Raw genomic sequence first — 22173 nt, forward strand, 5'->3', positions numbered from 1 at the left:
GAATTTACCAAATTATTAATATAATATTAAATTCTTCGTTTTCATTTTGTCCGGCCAATCAGGACTTTATATAAATAGATTTAAACACTGTCAGTATTAAATATATTTCTAAAGATTAAACCCAGGGCAGAAGGATTTTTCTTGAAATCTAGAACATCCGACGCACAATTCTTTGTTGTGAAGACAAAGAATGCAAACATCCTTCAATGAGATTTAGTCCTATGGTGATGTTAGCGGTACAAACGAAACCAACAACATCAATATCACATAAATTATTCCATTTTCACTAACCCATATTTTTCCTAACTACTGCCGCAACATTCATACAAATGCAACGCATTTAAATTGGTGTATATGTGTGTGAGCGTGTGTGTGTTTAATTCCATGTAACCAGGATACAACCAAAGGTAGTAACTTGTTTTTTTCACTTCTTCTTCTTGTGTTCATCGCTAAGTTTCTTGTTATTGTTCAGGTTTTCCATTTGGAGTAACTTCCGTTAAGATCTCATAAAACGACGTGTGTAAGGGGTTTGTTGGCTCTCGCCGTTTTCATAGTTGAATGTTAAGTTTTACCTGCAGTTTCCAACGGCAGGCAGTCTCAGTCTAACACTCAGGTGTCATTTATGTGAAAAACTCGAACGAGCCAAGTGAAGCATAAGAACTATCCACGGCCATAAATGGAGTAAGCAAAGGAAATGCAGCAAATCCCCTCCTAAATGCGAACACGGGAATAACAGCCGTAAGGTAATAAACAATTGTCCTCGTATTGGGGGACAGTGGAGGAGAAGTTGCCGAGCTGGGCTGAGTTGGTGGAAAGTCCCACCACTTTAAAATCACTATGCAACTTGGTGTCTTCAGTTAGTTTCTGTTGTTGTTGTTCTTGTTTGCTTTGGTTCTTTTCTTCGCCAAAGTGCATCAAAAAGAAAATAAAGAGTAAAACAAAACTTTTTATGTACGCCAGAGATTTAAGTACTGTATTTAAGGACATTAAAGTGCAAAGAATCTGCCAGTAACACAGAAAACAAAAACGAGAAAAGCCGTTGCTTGTATTATATGACGACATCCATTAGAAATACAGAGGGAGGTAGAGGAATAAAACCAAAATGTTATATGGTTTATATTTCTCATTAATTTGTATAAATGTTACAAGCTGCGTATTTTTATACCCTCCACCTTAAATGAATATTCGTCGTAGACCCCATAAAGTATATATTCATAATCAGCATAAAATTCTAAGTCGATTTAATTATGTCAGTCTGTCTATCTGTCTGCCCGTCTGTCTGTTGAAATCGCGATACAGCCCACAATATTTGAGCTTCAAAATTTGGCAGAACAATTTGTATTATATCTAGGATTGTTGGTATTGAAAATGAGATATATCGGTCCACGTTTTGGTATAGCCGCTATATAACGGTACCTCCCGATGATATTCGGTACTTTGATGAGTTTAGGGACATTATTCACTGGAATTGTTTCAAATTTTGAATTTGAAGATCGTCACAGAAAATTGTCTGTGCAGATCCACGTTTTGTTATCCAAGTCGTCGAATTTTTAACGATTTCTATTTTTTGAAAATTCCCAATTCCCAAATTGTGGATTGTATTCAAGGTTCAGCCTGGCCGAACTTGCATCTTTAAACAAATGTAACGATGTTTGTTTGCCTGTTGAAATCACGATACAGCCCACATTATTTTACATAGAGCTTCAAAATTTGGCACAACTATTTGTGTTGTGTCTTGGATGGTAATGGTCGTAATGGTAAAGACTGGGGTCTGACTGAGATCTGCTACGAAAATGGAGAACATTGACCCTCCTCTTCTAGAACCTCGTGATATGTAAAATCAGTTCCCAATTTTCTTCAATATAAGCTCATCTCAATATTTTGGTCATTTCTATGGAACATATCGGTCCACTCCTTCTAGACATTTTCGGATTAAAATTCCTTGGAATCCGTTGATTTAAGGTACATAGTGTCTTTGGCAGTATTGCAAATAAATGCATTGAATTATTCACAAAAATTTAACCCCCAAATGAGTCAACAACCGCGACATTTGGGTACTATTTTGAAAAAAGGGTAAAATTCCTTCCAACGGGTTCGAAGCATGTGAAAATATTCTAAAAGATTATCTATATCTATAAAAAAGGAAAACGTTTGTTTGTTTGTAATTTATGGATTCTTAAACCGCTAAACAGTAAAAATTACCAAGTATACTGCAACACCACCTGAAAGTAATATAGTCCATATAAATTTTTGAAATTCCACTTGAAACAGGAGGTATAGCATCAGAATCGGAGGTACCTCCTCTATTGATCGATTACTGACACAGTCTCCAAATTTGAAATGCGAAACGGAACTTGAAATAAAAATTAAATTTGCAAATTTTATTGAAATCGGTTCAGATTTGAATATAGCTCCCATACATATTTTCGACCGATTTCGTTTCTTTGATGCACCAAACACCATATGTACAGTGTGTGATAAAAAACTGCAACAAAGTCAAACGCCATAATTTTTACATATATTTTTGTAATTTTATAGAATGGAAGCAAAAAATGTTAGAAATAGCATCAAATTTTAGAATGTGTTTAGATTTGTTCGAATTGGTCACATTTGGCACGAATTATGGCCTTCAAACGGCCAATGAAACCGTCACACGCTGCCCGAATATTGCTATGCGGTATTTTGGCCCATTCCCGGCGAAGCGCTTGCTTGAGGTGATCGACACTTTGGTATTTTTAGTGCCAACCTTGCTTTCCAAAAAACCCCAGACAAAATAGTCCAGCGGAGACTTTTGTGGCCATTGAGCGCTGGAAATGAAGCGAGGAACCAAATTTTGTAATCATTCTTGGGTAGCGCGTGCTGAGTCCTGTTGGAATGTCCAAGGTTAGCGCCAAAAATGTTTGCGTGCCCAAGATAATAATCGATGCCACGGTCGATTAATACGAGCGCAGAGCGACCATTGGCTTTTATGGAGGCCACACCATCAGCATGGCCGATGCTTGAGTTCTGGTGGCCAATCGAAGTTGCACATTTTCAGCTAACCTCTTTGGCAGGTATACACGATAATTTTTTGTTTACAAACGAATGTTTTCTCATCGGAGAAAACCAAACTGGCAGTTCACCACTTTCGGCCAAGCGTAGCAACTCTTTAGCTTTTTTGAGTCTATTTTCTTTCGGTTGTTCGCGTTGTTCGGGGTAAGTTCCTGCACTTCTTTGGAATTTCAATGGCTTTATCCTGAGCTCATTTTTTAATATTTGCAGAGTGGAATATTGCGATATGTTCAGCTTTCGATCCATTTTTCGGGCACTGTGACACAGGTTTCTATCAAGTCGCTTCTTTACTTTTCGAACCATTTCTGCTGACGTTGCTGTTTTCTTCCGTCCACTTCCTTGACGTTGGGCTACGCTACCAGTATCACGGTAACGAGCGATGGTACAAGACACAAGATATTTATTCACATTTAAATGCTGGAGGGCTCTAACGATAGCCACTTGTGGTTTTCCTGCAAAATATAAAGAAATCACACAATCACACGCTTGAATTCCATCACGAATAACTTTTTTTTCGGAAAATTCTCACCAAAATGCTTTTGTACGTTTGTCAACAATATAATGAGCTGTAACTGGAATAATTTAAGAGCTGTCGGACGAGTGGCTTAGAAATGTCTGCAGTCTAAAGTTGGTTGCAGTTTTTTCATCTCACCCTGTATATATACACTTTATGGGGTCTGAACTTTGTATTTCGACCATAATACCATGTTTATTTCTGAAAAAAATTCCAAGTTGATAGAACTTGTTTGTTGATCAAAACACCAAAGGAGTTTCGGTTTCATAGGCCAAACTTTGTTTAGGCTTTTATATATTTTTGACCATATATATTTCGCAACATTTTCGATAAACCATTGAAATTTAACAGAGACCTTTGGATTACATCCAGAATCATTGGTCCAGTTTTTTTTTTGAAAGCCTCTATGTAAAGATAACTACGCTATTTAAAAATACAAACGCTATTTAAAAAATGATCAATATAGGTCTTAAAGTGAAAACTTAGTGTACAATTTTTATCAAAATTTGCGCACCTCAATGCTTTTCCCTAAGTAAGGGAAAATTTTAAAATTTAAAAAATTAAAATGTTCAAAAATTTAGAGAAAATAAATCTTATATGAAACGAGTCTTGTATAAAACGAGCCCCAACTTGGTCCGTGGTAATATTTTTATCAGTATTAGACAGTGGCATAATTTTGTTTTAGAAATTTCCTTAATAATCATAATGAACATTCGAACAAATTGCCACGAATGATGTCTATGGTAAACTAAATTCCGCCCCCAACCCTGTGTCCAATTTCAATACCATAACAAAGGTAAACACTTGGAACTGCACATCCGGTGTCTAACGATGCATACAATGAAAGTGAATGACATTTGCAATTCGGCAGTGAATATTTGTAGTTCTAATCCAAAGCCCGTTAGGAACGGATATCCGGAGTACGATGCTATTGCCACCACATATGCAAATGAATCAACGTCTTGATTACTAGGCAACAAAGTTTTAGTCAACCGAAAGGAACTATTTGACATTTGCGTAAATGAATTTAAGGGTGACAGAAGAAGGCGTTATGTGTTCGAAGGCCAATCACCGTGTTTCAGTTTGGGAATCTTATAAACATTTTAGTATGAAAACATCTTAAAAATTACATATCTGACATGACCTACATTTGTAAAGACAAATGGTAACATTGACCGAGAATACCCGACTAGCTTCGTAAAGACGTAACAAGGCTTAATTAAAAAATACAACCAAACACTTTTCCAAGTTAGGAATGGAAAATGGAAAAAAGTGCTTAGAAAAGAGATTGTTTTTCTTGGCCGCCTGCATGACTCCCAAAACTGAGAGTGTGGTTACGGTCACCAGATTGTGGTTTTGTTTTAGACAAATGTATGTATGTATGTATGCGCTTACAGGCAAAATTGATTTCAAACTTATTATAACGAGGTTGAAGTGCTTCTTGACAAGACAAGTGTACGATATCTGTCTAATTCAAATATTGTGGCTTTAATGTTTGTTTTTACCCCCTTATGTATTGGTCATATCTATGCCGGTCAATTGGTAAACGTGCAGAGTAATGCCATATAATCGTGAGTAACTACTTGTTTCCTGAACAAATAAGCATAGGATATTTTTAGAGGACATAATTAAACTACAAAAGCAGGTAGGAAATTTGTCCTGATAAGATGGAGGGAAATACTCATTAGATGTCCATAATGTATGCAAATAGATATTAGTCATTCGACTTAATTTGTCTGTCTAGTATGCATACACGTTCCACAAAACAATTTGATCTCATATCCCTGCCAGCATTTTCAAGTGAGTATCTCACTCCCTCCCCTAATACGTCACTTACAACGGACTTCTTGTGCGATAAATGCTACAGTACAATGACAAAAGTACGGTTAACTACTTTTTAACGTATTGGAGTTACTACTTAGTGACGCGAAGTAAGATAAAAGAAGATTGTCAGGGCATTACAGCAACAATTTCTTTGCATTATTAAAATTATCTTATTTTATTGCGTGTGCAGAAACTTTTTCGTGACTTCTATCGGATTTAAAAATCTAGTTTACATTTTTTTAAGAACTTAACAAAAATAAGACTTTATTTAGGGAATTTTATGACACGGTATTGTATTGAAAATCATGCACGCTTTGTTTTCTGAACACCGGGTTCGATCAAAAGCATTAGACCCATAGTTGATAGAAGTATATTTGAATAAATTTGAAGAAAATCGCTGAATTTTTATTCCGGAAGTGATTTAAATATTAGGATTTGCAAAGTTTGGACAAAATTAGTTGATCACTTCTTGTTCTATCAGGTAAAATATTTACTTTAAAAATACTCACCATTTGTGGGAGAGGTACCGGAAGGAACGGATCTACATTGCCCATCCCAGAACTCGATCTAAGATTGATAATAATATTAACAACGTACAAAGTTTGGATCAAACCGGAAACTGCCTTCAATGTTTATCTTGCACAGCAGCCAGACAGACAGACGAAGGAGAGACACACCTAGATCGACTCGAGATGGGGCAAGGGAAAAACTGAGCGACTTCGACCACGTATATATGAAACTCATTGACAATGTTGCAATATTCTTCGTATACGCGTGTTTTTGTCATATAAATGTATCTCTATATCTATAAAAGAGGAAAATGTTTGTACGGTTGATTGTTTGTTTGTAATTTTTAGACTCAAAAACCGCTGAACAGATTTTTCCGAAAATTTCCAGATACACAGGGTGAGATAAAAAACTGCAACAAAGTAAAACGCCATAATTTTTACATTTTTTTTAAATAAAATGTCGGCAATAGCATCAAATCTTAGAATAAGTTTAGATTTGTTCGAATTGGTCACCTTAGGCACGAATTATGGCTTACAAGCAACCAAAGAAACCGTCACACTCTGTCCGAGTGTTGCTCTGCGGTATTTTGGCCCATTCCCGGCGAAGCGCTTTCTTGAGGTGATCTACACTTTGGTATTTTTTAGTGCCAACCTTGCTTTTCAAAGTACTCCAGACACAATAATCCAACGGATTGTTATCTGGAGATATTGGTGGGCATTATGCGGTGTAAATGAAGCTAGGAACCTCATTTCGTAACCATTCTTGGGTGGCGAGTGCTATGTGCTATAGTGCTGAGTCCTGTTGGAATGTCCAAGGTCTGCGGCTAAAATGTTTACGTGCCCAAGGCTTTAATACACCCTCCGGAATATATTCGCGGTAATATTCGGCATTTATCTGATGCCACGGTCAATTAATACGAGCGGAGAGCGACCATCAAATGTTATGGCGACCCACACCATCACCATGGCCGACGCTTGAGTTCTGGTGGCCAACCGAAGGAGCACATTTTCAGCTGACGTCTTTGGCAAGTAAGCACGATCTTTTGGTTGTTTACAAACTGCTTCTCATCCTAGAAAACCAAATTCGGCACTTCGCTACTTTCGACCAAGCGAGACAACTTTTTAGCTTTTTGCGTCTATTTTCTTTCTGTTTCTGTTGAATTTCAATGGTTTTACCCCGAGCTCATTTCTTAATATTTGTCAAATGGAATATTGCGATATGTTAAGCTCACGAGCCATTTTTCGGCCACTTCGATCAAGTCACTTCTTTACTTTTCGAACCATTCCTGCTGATGTTGCTGTTTTTTTCCGTCCACTTCCTTGACGTCGGGCTACGCTACAAGTATCACAGTAACGAGCGATGGTACGATACACAAAGGATTTATTGACATTCAAATGCTGGAGTGTTCTAACGATAGCAACTTGTGGTTTCCCAGCCAAATATAAAATCAAACTATCACGCTTGAATTCCATCATGAATAACTTTTTCTCTGAAAAATCATCACCAAAATGCTTTTGTACGCTTGTAAACAATATACTGAGCTGCCTCTGGCATATTTTTAATAGCTGTCGGACGAGTGGTTTAGAAAGGACAGCAGTCAGAGTTTGGTTGCAGTTTTTTTTCATGCATTGTAGCATCGCCCGAAAGTAATATTATTATTCATATTTTTTGAAATTCAATTTGGAACTAGAGATATTGCATCACAATCGGAGGTACCTCCAAATAGTTTAGATGTTGTATGCATGTATCTATTTATCGGTTATAGATATAGATTTAAAATATGGAAGTGTAAGAAAATTTGGTACAAAAATCAATTTACCAAATTATATTGACATCGGTAGAGGTTTGGATATAGCTCCCATATATTTTTTCGGCAGAATTCTTGTATTTGATAAACCGAACACGATATGTATGTTCAAATCCAATGAAATTCGGAATGAATAACGGAATTTGGTAAAAAAATGAATTTGCAAAGTTATTTTGGAATCGGTTCAGATTTGGATATAGCTCCCAAATTTATTTTCGACCGATTTCATGTATTTAATACACCAAACACGATATGTGTTTCTTATGTCAACGAAATTTGGAATATGTAACGGAATTTGGCACAACAATTATTTTTCCATATTATATTGCAATTGCTTCAGATTTGAATATAGCTCCCATATATATTTTCGGCCCATTTCACATAAGTTATGCACTAAACACAATATGTATCTCCAATTCCAATGGAAATTTGAATCTGTAACGGAATTTCGCAATGATTAATTTGCCAAAATATATTGAAATCGGTGCAGATTTGGACGTAGATCCCTTATATTTCTACAACTACTACACAATAATTTAATAGAGGCTACGATTCTTACGGGAAATACCTCTGATAGCAACAGAAATGCAGTTTAACTTAAAAAAAAATGTAGTTTCCTGTACGCTTGGCATTTGCTATGACAACTGACGGATCACAAGGACAAACTCTACGTGTAGAGGTCTAAATTTGGTATGTTTTTGCTTTTCTCGTGGCCAGCTGCACCTGACGCGTTGGAAAAAAGGGTTGTACATTTTAAAGCATTATAATAGAAACGTGTTTTAAATTCTTGAAATCATTTTATTTTTATTAAACAGCGAATATTTCGTATACAGAGTGTTGAATGCATATAAAATCAAAAAGGGTAGAGGAGCGCCTCGGGTTCTGCTAATTTTATATAAGAAACTAGTTTTTTAAATGCTTATATGCAGGTGGACCACGATAGCTCGTGTTTGATGGCATATTAAATTTGTCGTAAATTGTCGTTACAAACGTATTCATATAAAGTTTGGACTACATCAGTTACTTAACTCGCTTCCTCCGAGGAATATGCTTGTTTTAAACGATATGCAGGGTTGAAAAACTATTCTGTTCTGTTTTTGCACCTATACATCTTTATGAAGAATTCGATTTAATACAGAAGTTGGGGAAATCAATCACAAACACACATCTAATACATAATGTATTTGAATACAATTACTTTAATGCTAATGTAGTGCAATCAGTGTCAGTTTTTCCATTTTTATTTTCCAAACTACTTTCGGTCTGTGTGTTTCTTACGGCCTTTTCTACTTCCTTGGGTGAGGCATTTGCTTGAATTTAATTCACGTAAAACTTTTCTTCTCACGATGGCACATAAATTTATGCAAAGGTTTTGAAACTTCATTTCGTTACAAGTTCTGCCTGCAACAGTATCCGCCTTTAAAGTGGGGAAGTTTTTCTTTTGCATTTTCTTTGAGTTGAAGTGTTCCACTAGCGGTGGGTCCTCTTGACATTTGAGTAGAGGGTATTTTAGACGTTGTATACCGTTAAGCACTCACTTGAACGGGGAACAAATTCTAAATTGGGTTCTCCAGCAAACAAACAAAACATTATGCAACTATTAAAAGTTTTGATGATTGAAGTTGGAATGTCACTGTGTTTTTTTTCGGTTTTTTTTTCCTTTTTTAGGCAATTGTAACTTTTTGGATTTGGTTTTATTTTCTTGTCTAAAAGTTCATTTTTCTATTTAATAATTTGGTTGAGAGATTTATTTAAAAATGTCAAAACTTATTAGCTGGGGAATTCCTGGGACGGATTGTATAAGTAAGTAACAGGGAGAATAAAATAGAAAATCTAAAAAATCTTATTTTGAAAATAAAACGAAGTTAGGTCATAGGTGATGGGTTTTAAGGCTCCTAGTGATAGCAGGATGGGTTCTTTGGAAAGCGGTGCCAATATTATCAATGAAATCAAGCCGATCTAACAATGAAATCTATTGCAATACAATTTTTAACTATCCCTTTATCCTATTCCAAATTTAGTACGCATATCCAAGTAATCTACATCTCTTCCTCCTATTTAGTACAATTGAGTAAATTTCGAAAATTGTAGCAGGCATTTTCAAGACCACCACCAGGTATTAACACTGGATACTAACTGGGACCTTAATATCAAATTTCGGCTACATACATTCAGCTCTATACATTTACTTAATGTCACACTCAGTAACAGATAGTACTTTTCGTATAATTTAAGTACTTATTTCAAAACCGTTTAAAACCTTAACTTGAGACACCAACAGTAATCGAAAGGTAAACTATTAGGGTGCTATTTAATACTTTTCGTAGAATTATTCAGATTTCAAGCGGCATCTGTTCATGCAATACCAACTATAGTACTATTTAGTACATTTCGTGCACTTGTAGTACACTTTTCCCAAACCACTTTTTTATCATAGCAACAGGTGCCCCAATACCAAATTCCAGTTTCTTCCGTTCAAAGTAAAAAAATTTATTATCAACAAAAACCAAATTTATTACCAATTTGTACAGTATATATATATATATATACGACGATATTCGGGAAATATATCAAATACAGCTCATAAATACCTTTGGCAAATTTCATACAGATCGGTTCACATTTGACGGATAGGACACCAATATATATCTGCATCCGATTTGACATTTCTTGTTTAAAAAAATGGTCAATAAAAGTCCGAACGGAATGAATATTGGTACATGCACCCGCATTCAGCCTTGAAGAAAGTGTGAAAACTTTAGTGAAACTCAGATCAGATACAGCCATAGGTCTGCAACAAAGTCAAACGCCATAGGTTTTACATATTTTTATACCCTACACCACAAGGTGGTCAGGGTATTATGTCTTTGTGCATTTGTTTGTAACAGGCAAAAGGAAACGATATAGACCCATAGTTCCTTTTGATGATCTGCATAGAATCACATTCTGAGTCGATTTATGCATGTCCGTCCGTCCGTCCGTCTGTCCGTCTGTCCATGTATTTTTGTAAACAAAGTACAGGTCGCATTTATTATCCCATTGAGCTGAAATTTTGCACAGATCATTTGTTTGGCCCAAGGACGGACATATTGAAATTGGAGATAATCGGTAAAAATTTAGATATAGCTCCCATATATATCTTCGTCCGATTTACCTTTTATTGTGCACCTAACGTGTAATATCAGCCCGAATTGTATGGAATTTTGTATATACACCCAAATTAGGCCTGAAAATTAGTATGCCAAATTTGACCGAAATCGGTTCAGAAATAGCTATAGCTCCAATATATATTGTTCATCCGATTCGTTATTTTTGTCCTCCGCAGCCGTAATATGCACTCTGCAACAACAATATTTGGGAAAATGTATCAAATGCAGCTCAGAAATACATTTGCCAAATTTTATCGAGATCGGTTCAGATTTGGATATAGCTCCCATATACAACTTCGTCCGATTTACTTTTATAGTGCACCAAACTAATATTTGTCCTAATGATATGGAATTTGGCACTTACGGCCGGATTGAGTCTAGAAGCTAGTATGTCAAATTTGGTGAAGATCGGTTCAGACATAGCTATAGCTTCCATATATATTGTTCATCCGATTTGTTGTATTTGTTACCCACAACCGTAATATGCACTCCGTAACAACGATATTCAGTGATTTATATAAAATACAGCTCAGAAATATCTTTGCCAAATTTTATCGAGATCGGTTCAGATTTGGATATAGCTCCCATATAAATAAATTATTTGTCACCAAATGGGCAACACAAGTCCGAATTTAAAAGATACAAATACTTCGGCATAACTTTAAATTATAATTATAATCATAGCGCGTATGATTCAATTCTGCCATAAAAACTTTTAATTGTTATGCGGAGCTCTACTAAATTAGCAAAGTGGTATAGGGTATCATAAAGTCGGCCCCGCCCGACTTTAAGACTTTCCTTATTGGTTTATGTTTAGATTTGTTCGAATTAGTCATCTTTGGCACGAATTATGGCCTTCAAACGGCCGACGAAGCCATCAGACGCTGCCCGAATGTTGCTCAGCCGTATTTTGGCCTATTTCCGGCGAAGCGCTTGCTTGCGCTGTAATGGCGGCCCACAGCATCACCATGGCCGGCGTTTGAATTCTGGTGGCCAACCGAAGGTGCACATTTTCAGCTGACCTCTTTGGCAAGTAAACGCGATCAGTTTGTTCGTTTAAAAACTGCTTGAAAACGAATGTTTTCTCATCGGAAGAAACCAAATTCTGCAGTTCACCGGTTTCGGCCAAGCGAAGCAACTCTTTAGCTCTTTTGAGTCTATTTTCTTTCTGTATTTGTGGAAGTTCTTGCACCTTTTGGAATTTTAATGGCTTTACCCCGAGCTAATTTTTCAATATTTGCCAAATAGAATATTGCGATATGTTCAGTTCGCGAGGCATTTTTCCATCACGAATATCTTTTTTTTTCTGGAAAATTCTCACCAAAATGCTTTTGTACGCTTGTAAACAATATAATGAGCTGTCACTGGAATAATTTGTGGCTGTCAGACGACTGGCTTAGAAATGACAGCAGTCTGAAGTTGGTTGTAGTTTTTTCATCTCGCCCTGTATATATTTTCATCCGATTTTAGTGTGCACCAAAAGTGTAATATCACTCCGCCAAACTTAGCGAAAATCGATTTAGAGTAGAATATACCTCACATATATTAGTTCCTTTCGGTTTCAAATTATAACAGCTCTAAAACCATAACAGGCATTCAAAACTGTTCTTTCTTTTTTTTGCTTTGACACTATTTCAGTAAATTACGGTTTTAATTTGATATAATTTGAAATTTTGCGGCATCCAATATATTGGTAAGGACTGCGTTGCAGATCTCACATGATGGTACCGCCCGTTTTGGAACATTTTCATGTGAAATTTCGGCATCTCACTCCCTACAAAAATTTTCTAGGTTTTGGAAATGCCGATTTTGCTATAATTCAAGTTTTGCTCACAGATTAAAATAAGCTTTTAACTTTTTTGCCTCTCTTTCAGGTTTGGTAAATCAGTAAACGAACTCAAAGTTCATTTTATGTTCCGTGAGTTAATCAGCGCAGCGGTGAAAAACTTTTCATTGTAATAGCGAACTTCGTGTGGTGTTGTTGCATGGGTAATGTTGATAAAGAAGTTTTAATGATATGAAGTAAACGCTTTTTGCTCAAGAGATGAATCTTTAATATTTTGAAGATTACTGTTGGTGCAGGAGGCAAATAGCGCAGATTTTTTGTAATAATTACTTTGAAACAACACAAAAAAATAAATACTTGAAATATCAAGTACATTATAGAAAAGAAGACACGTGTATAGTCGTTTAGAAAGTTTTCATCTCAAATAACCTAAATAGAGAGAGGGCAATTTTCCCCTCCTCATTTTTATACCCTCAGCCATATGGCTAGAGAGGTTATGTATCATTTGATACGGCGAAAACGTACCGCATTGAAATAACGGATTTAGACCCTAGATCTCTTTGGACAATTCGTTTCAGGACATTCGTAGTCGATCTAGCGATGTCCGTCCGTCTGTCTGTCTGTATTTGATCCAAACATCCACTACAAAATGTCAAAATTTTTAATGAAAATAATTTACTGCACAAAAAGAGAAAGCATAATCCAATTTTGTTCCAACTTCTAAATCAACTTTGCGAAAATGGGCAAAATCGGTCCACTCCATCAAGTACACACCACCCCCCCCCCCCCCCCCAAAAGGATCAAATTTTTGAATTATTATAACTCACATAAAATGTGATTAAAGAGTCCGATTGGCTTCAAATTACACACATCACTATATTTTTATTAGCCAAGGTCTGTTGTGAAGATGGATTAACAATCGATTCCATTCAGACTTGGCACATCTCAACATTTCCCCCAACGAAAAATGATAGAGATCGGACCATTTCTTCGGTTACCTGTCCCACATGGGGTTCAAGATTTTGGAAACATCGTAATATTTTTGTCAAACTTAGATCGAGTACCTACCCCACAAAAGGTCGGAATTTTCAAAAAATATATTTTCTGCACAGAAAGAGAAACGATAATCCGATTTTGCTTTAACTTTGCAAATCGTAATATTTGCGTCAGTGCTATTTCTGGTATACAATATCGGTCCACTCCATCAAGTACCACCCACACAAAGGGTAAACATTTTGAATAATTATAACTCTTATAAAACGCGACGTCAAAATTTTCAGTGCCCATAAAGCTCATAAAGCGCAAAATTAACATCCGATTCCATTTAAACTTGGCACCCCTGAATATTTATATCAACACAGGATCTGTTATAAAAACGGTAGAGATCGTATCATTTCTTTTGCTACCTGCCCACATAGGGTTCAAGATTATGAAAAACAAAACTCACATAAAAAGCGAAATAAGCATTCAACCCTCTTCAAATTTCATACATACAAACATTTTTGCTTTTGTGCAGATGATATATATCTGTGAACCCCTTCTGGTACCTCACTCATAAAGGGTCAACATTTTCAATGCTTTTATCTGTCATAGCTTGTGAAACAAAGTCAGCGATTCTTTACAACTTGCTACATCTAAATACAAATCTCTTTGATTTGATTTCCCATAAATTGGATATAAATGTTCGATTTTCTTGTAATATTGTCCATACCAATATTTTCGATCGACTATATCTGATACATCACGCAAATGCTAACATTTTTAAAAATTTTCATATATGTAATGTAAAGTGAAAGAAGTTACCAATATAGTCCAAAACTGGCACGTCGCAATATTTATATCATATTTATTTAAGTCCGATACGAAATGGTCAAAATTGGCCCATTCCTTCAAAAGCTACTCCATAAGAGGTTAAACATTTGAGAAATCATAACAAAAGTCAAAATATTTTTAAATAATCGTACATTGGCTGAGGGTATACATCTGTTGGCATAACTGACAGAAATTTTTTAAATTGTTAAATTTCAGATCATTAAGCTTGTCTCAAAAAAGAAATAAACAAATAAAATCAAAAACAAGTGATTATCGCCTTAACACGTGTGATTATAGCAAAACTGAAAAATTCTATGATTTTATTTGTCATAAAATTTTACTACGGTTTCCAGACTTCATAATAATTTTGTCGACGTATACTTCTTTGATGATGCTTTATAGGTGATTTTTCCATAAACTAACACAAAGTGCGGATTTAACATTAAAATTGGTGACGTACGGGTAGGGCTTAGACTTTTGATTTATTCTGTGACCCATAATAGAGTTGTAAATACCATTGTAGAATATTTTGACTTAAACGGGAACAGTTTAAGGGAAGTTTTTAATCACATTTTGCGATGTAAACTTTCAAAACGACAATGCAGGTGTCTTCTTTTTTAGCTCTACTTTTAAAATCTGTTTTCAAATCCGTTCAGTTTTTTATTTTTTTTTTATTTTAAGTATTTGAAACTATGCAAAAAGCCTATGTTTACTTATTACACAATGCTGTTACTAAGCAACTAAAACAATTCAATAAATATTGGACCACACTTATCTAAATTTATTTAATTCTACTCCGCCTTTTGCTCTTTGTTCATTTCATTATTTATGATCTTTAAATAACTACATATTTCATATACTCCACATGCATTTTAAGGCTTACTATATTTGTATATAAATATTTACTTAAAAATAAAAATATAAACTAATCGAATATCGAATCTATTCTTTGGCAATGTTTCATTTTAGCTTTTGTTTGTATTTGTGAAAATATAAATTTTTTGTTTAATAAATTAGAACGAGGACATAAAATTTGGAGTGTACCCTTGTATCTATGGCAGCCGCAAAAAGTGGGCAGCAATAAATATGAACACTTTTTGTTGCCGTCACACTTTCACTGAAAGCGGCGGAAATGCAGAATGCTTTCACGCTTACCACATCTGATGCCAACATTTTAGTTTTATTTTTGTTTCGACTGTTTCTTTTTTCTTTCGGTTTGTTTGCTTTATCAGCGGGAGATTTCGTCATAACTTTAAGTGAAAAGTGTTCTTGTGCCAATTGTTTAGTATGTTTATATTTAAATATGTGCATTTATATATTAGATATATTCATAGTTTATTTTGAAATTAAAGTGGCGATAAATTCAAATAATTTAAAACTTTTTATTAATTTTTGTCTACCATGGGACATAAAATATGAAGAAGTCAAGGGGAATGCATTGAACAACATTACATAATGCTAGGAAGTTTAAGACGTCTTTGTTTATTAATATTAAATGAAATCCTGTTTAAGTATTTGGATTCTTGACATGAATTTCCATCTGTAATTCGTAGTAATTCATTTGATATTCAGATTTTCCGACAACAATGTTCCACAAAGTATCATCTATGACTGACACCAAATTCTGCAAAATTTTGTTAACTGATGTTTGACTCTTTTACGGCTGAATTAGTAAAATGGTTGAGTTATATAATTTGTATACCGTTCACCATAGTAGGGAGGGTCTTTTAAGTTTGTCATACCGCACAAAGTATATATATACTTGATCAACACAAAACTTTATGTCGATTTAACGATGGTCGTCCGTTCCGAACGATAGAAGTGGATGGATAACGTGAATGGATAACTTTTCGTATTGAAAATTGTCTATTTAAGACTAGGTTTTGGAATAGCCCCCACATAACTGAACCGACAGATGCAAGGTTTTTTGAATGTTTTAGTCACAGTTTTAGCCCGAATTGGATATAAATTGGCAGTACGTGTTCCCATTAAGTAATCAACATCCTTTCATAGAACTGAAAATACAGGTCTGAGTTTTCGTATAATCGTATAATAGGGTAAGTGTACCAGTAGTCGGCACTTTTAGAATTTTCAATGTTTCAATCTTTCAACATTCTGAGTGAAATCTTTCAATTGCAGAAAAATAAAGTTGTTCAGATTCCAAATTTTGTTTAGTTTTCGAAATAATAAACCACAATTGAATTTGTTTTTATTAAATTGGCAAAATTTTCAATTTTACTAAAATAGTAGTTTTTGCCAGTAGTCGGCACCATTTTCCAATCCTCGGCATGTCTATTTGCCAGTAGTCGGCATATAGTATTTCAGTAAAAAAAGTATAATTTTGTATTTTTTTTATTTCTAATATTATAAAACAATGCTATATTACCAATTCACAGTTCAATTAATTAATTTCGTTTTTAAATAGTGTTTTATTATCATTCTAAACCAAATATAGGTAGAAAATCAAGAATAGTATGGTTACCTTCAGTAACATATGGATTTTCAATTAAAATAAAAATGAGATTAAATAAAAAAAGAAAAAAGTACCTTTCATATATTTAAAATTTGTGAATTGATCTCTTTCCTTTCTTCAAAAATGCCACCGCTATCTAAAACGTCATATAGCTGATTTAAAAAACCTACTTAATTTAGAAAAGTTGGTCAATAAGCACAAAAAACAACTGCCGACACAAAAATATTTTTTCATTTGTGTAGTTTTTGGATAATTTTTTAATAGTTTTCTCAAGTTTTGGTGAAATGGGTCAAAAATTATATTTTTCTAGTAATCGGCACTCCCTGCCGACTACTGGCAAATCTCTTTTTTTCTGTTCCTAATGTCGGCATTAAAGAATATAACAGAAAAATGCTTGATTTGTAAATTTTTTAAGTTATAAAATCATCTTTAGACTGTTATTTACTTTAATAAAATAGTTCTGATTCCAAAAGTATTAAATTTAATTTACTTAAATCGATTATTAAGTTGATACCACCACTATTTTTTTCTTTGGAAACAAGCACTATCGCATGCGTTGGAAGACACTCACTGACGAAAACCGTTATTCTCTCGTAATAAATGATCGGAGCTCATTGTTTTTTTAAAGAAAGAGAGCAGAGAACACTGTTGACGTTTTTTGCAATTATTTCATTATTTGGTCAATTCTATTCTTACTAATTTAAGCTTAAATTTCAAAACTGCCGACTACTGGGACATGCCGACCTTAGGCGCACTTACTCTATATAATAAAATTGTAATTTGAAGTTCCCAATGGGTACTACAGCCTACGACAGAAAATTTGGTATGCAGGTCCACGTCTTCATATATCTCTCATATATTCATTCGAATTATTATTATTCATCGGAATTATTCATTGCAAGTTCCTTTCGAATGGTGGAGCGTATTAAAAGTTCGGTCCGGCCGATCTAACTGCCTTTTACTTGCATTCGTTCGTTACTTCTTCAAGTTTTTTCGCGAATATAAAACCAGAAAGGTAAAAGTCGGTCCGCGCCGAATATAGGATTCCCTGAACCACTATGCATATTTAGTAGAGCTCCCGTAAAATAAAAATAATAAAATATATAAAAAAATTATATTAGGAATTAATGTGGAGCAGATCATATCAACTTTGAACCTCACAGGGTGTATAAGTTCGATACGTTCCACCACAACTTTCCAATGCTCGATCAATCACGGATGCTGATTGGCGCACAGGCATCTCCTCTACAACTCCCCTGGCGGAGACCGTAGTGAGCGGATCGTCGCTGGGCATTGGTTGTTGTCGGTAGGCTCACCTTGCTCTCATTGGAAGTAGATGTAGTTGTAATTGTAGACAGACATGGGACCCTCAGCGGTCACTCAGAAACATTGCGTTCACTTGTCTCGTGGAAACGAAAGCGAAAACACACGGCCTCTGTCGCCACTATCACATACCAAAAGGCCTCTGTCGCCACCCCAATTACTGAAGGTAATTTGTCGTCGTCGGAAAGAAAGAACCACAAATAAAGCATGCATTTAATTTACAATTTCACTAATTATATTTCTGTGTTTTATTTCTTATATTTTGTCTTTCTTTTACACACCACACACGCGTATCACCCGCACCGCACCAAATCCCTCAACTACACACCTCTCACTCTCAAATAATAACTCTGGGGAGTTATCGTTGTTGTTGCCACTGTCGAAGTCATTCTCCCCCACTCCCCTGAGTTAAACACAGGGTGAGATGAAAAAACTGCAAACAATTTTCAGACTGCTGTCATTTCCAAACCACTCGTTCGACAGCTGTTAAAATTATTCCAGTGACAGCTGATTATATTGTTTACAAGCGTACAAAAGCATTTTGGTGAGAACTTTCCAGAAAAAAAGTTATTCGTGATGGAATTCAAGCTGATAGTGTGATTTCTTTATATTTGTTTGGAAAACTACAAGTGGCTATCGTTAGAGCACTCCAACATTTAAATGTGAATAAATCTTTTGTGTCTCGTACCATTGCTTGTAACCGTGATACTGGTAGCGTAGCCCGACGTGAACGAAGTGGACGAAAGTAAACAGAAACATCAACAGAAATGGTTCGAAAAGTAAGAAAGCGACTTCATCGAAACCCGCGTCGCAGTGGCCGAAAAACGGCTCGTGAGCTGAACATATAGCAATATTCCATTCGACAAACATTGAAAAATGAGCTCGGGGTAAAGCCATTGAAATTCCAAAAAGTGCAAGAACTTACACTGCAACAGAAAGAAAATAGACTCAAAAGAGCTAAAGAGTAGCTTCGCTTGGCCGAAAGTGGTGAACTGCCGAATTTGGTTTTCTCCGATGAGAAAACATTCGTTATTCAGCAGTTTGTAAACAAACAAAATGATGAGCTGAAAATGTGCACCATCGGTTGGCTACCAGAACTCAAGCGCCAGCCATGGTGATGGTGTGGCCTGCCATAACAGCCGATGGTCGCTTTCCGCTCGTATTAATCGACCGTGGCATCAGAATAAATGCCGAATATTATCGCGAGAATATTCTGGAGGGTGTATTCGAGCCTTGGGCACGAGACCGTAAACCGTGGACATTACAACAGCACTCAGCACCATCGCACTCAGCACTCACCACACAAAAATGGTTACAAAATGAGGTTCCTCGCCTCAATTCCAGCGCACAGTGGCCACCAAAATCTCCGGATACCAATCCGTTGGACTATTGTGCCCGGAGCATTTTGGAAAGCAAGGTTGGCACTAAAAAATACCAAAGTGTTGATCAGCTCAAGCGAGCGCTTCGCTGGGAATGGGCCAAAATACCGCAGACCCACATTCGGGCAGCGTGTGACAGTTTCATTGGCCGTTTGAAGACCATAATTCCATAATGCCAAAGTTGACCAATTCGAACAAATCTAAACTTATTCTAAAAGTTGATGCTATTTCCGACAGTTGTTGCTTTCATTCAATAATTTTTTTTTTTTAAATGTGAAAATTATGGTGTTTGACTTTATTGCAGTTTTTTATTTCACCCTGGCTTTTATATGGGAGGTATATTAAATTCTAAATGTTCACCAAATTTGACAGATGCATTTATATCTCCAATACAAAATAGCATTGCTAATGAGTGCATGATATCACTCCGAGTAGTATTATATTAAAAATATATCGGAGCCGAGTTCCACCCAATGGAAAATTTAGGTTGAATGTAGAAAAAACTATCTATATGAAAGCTATAAGCAATTCTGAACCGATCTCGATAAAAAAATGTTCAATTTGAAGTACATGTTTCTATTCTGAATTTGGTCAGATGAGCTAAAATACATCTTCCTTAGTTGGCACGATAAAACTTAAAATTAAATATCATAATTTGTAACGATTATCCCTAATTTCCGTATTCAAATTGACGTTTTCTAGACTTTTAATGAAAATCCTGAACTTCAATTAACTTGTGGAAAACCTGAATTTAATATGAAAAGTTAGAATTGCAGTTGAAGTTAGAATATGATGGATCAATACAACCTCAACTTATAGCTGAAATTTGTGGTCCAGTAATGGTAAATTTTGGTCCTTGTTGGAAGTACTAAATCTGTAAGATAGTATGTTGGAAACCGTTGAAATATTTAAAACTTATAAACCAATAGTCTTTTTTAACTTTTATAATATAACCAACTAAGTTTCCATTTTTTTAATGTTTTTAAAAATGTCTTGCGTCCTGATGCTATTATCCATGAATATACATATGAATAGCTTCCCTTAAACCAGCATTGTAACGTCATTCGATATTTAACTTTAAAAAAATTAACCTTTTTAAATGGGAAAATAATTTAAGATAGATTTTTTTTTGCATTGACTCGATTTCAGTGAACCGCCATAAGTTTTCATAATCCGTCGAACAACATTAAAGAATGCACTTTAATAACTTTTTAAGTGTTTCCATTTTTTTAACTCTCAACTGTCGTAGACAGATGCATATTACAAAAACTGCAAAATTGAAGAAAGCACTTTCATAAGTTCGCTTGCCTATAAAACTAATAAAGTCCTGAGATTCGGAAAACTTTTCTATTTGACTAGAGGAGAATGGAAATGATTTATTCTCAATAATATTATTGTCATATCTAGTGAAAGTTTCTTAAACAAGAATACCAATTCCAAAATAAATCACATTTTATTTTCTTACATTTAACTGAGCCACATACATATACATATATGTTCATCTCTCTTTCTCTGGATGCACAAATGTATCTAAATGGCTACATTGTTCTGCCTTGGTATGACAGTGAATGGAATTTTGGTATAAATCTGTAAATTGTCCCAATTGAGATTCTTGTAATCTGACCGAATTATATAATTTTCCCTCAATTCTTTACTGTTTCAAAGTTTGTCCGCATAAATGCGGACATGTCTTTGCTCTCCTTCCCCCCCACCTCCGTCGCCACAAAGAACGTGTGAAAATTCTTCTTTTGTTTTGTTACATTCGTATCCACAGATGGCTGACAAATCCTTAAAGGATTCAGGCAAATCAAGTTAAAGACATACTCAGACTTAAGACAAGTCACAAAGCTGCTAAAGACGAAGCATCTGTAGCAAATGATGTAGAACGCTGGGGGACGTCTCTGTCGGTTTTGTAGGATTGTGGATGTTAACCCACAAAAGTTGACAACAGAATACGAGACTACATTTCTGGTGTTTAAATTTAATATTCAGAAATTCCTTGTAGATCGTTTTGTTTCATTAATAATGCTACATATTTCAATGCGAAATAACAAATAGGTACACTCGACAAAAAGAGTTTGTAAGAGTTAAAAATATTACACTTAGCAAAATGGATATAGATATATGTGTATTTGAGTACAAATAATGCTTTGATTTGAAAATCAGGAAAAGATGAGGTATCTTTACGCCACACTGGGTTTTAATAATTTCGACAATCTGCGCTTTTCTGAAGGGTAGGTTTACCTGAAAAATACAAACAAATTTGAACAGAGCATATTTTTATATTTTTTCAACTTACAAAAAGAAAAAATGAAAATAAGAAAACATTTTTAAATATTCTTAAACTAAATTAGTGCATTAAAAATAACATTAGTTGACCAATATATGGTATAATATCATATAATTATTAATAATCTTTTTATACCCTACAACACTATGTTGGGGGTATTATTAGTTTGATCGGGCCAAAAATTATGTAACACCTCGAGTTATGGTTTCCCACAGAGAAACGTATACATGGATCTTTGTATCTTGCCGAGCTGAG

The sequence above is a fragment of the Musca domestica genome, unplaced genomic scaffold (genome assembly GCF_030504385.1).
Source record: "Musca domestica strain aabys unplaced genomic scaffold, Musca_domestica.polishedcontigs.V.1.1 22, whole genome shotgun sequence".
Classification (NCBI taxonomy): Eukaryota; Metazoa; Arthropoda; class Insecta; order Diptera; family Muscidae; genus Musca; species Musca domestica.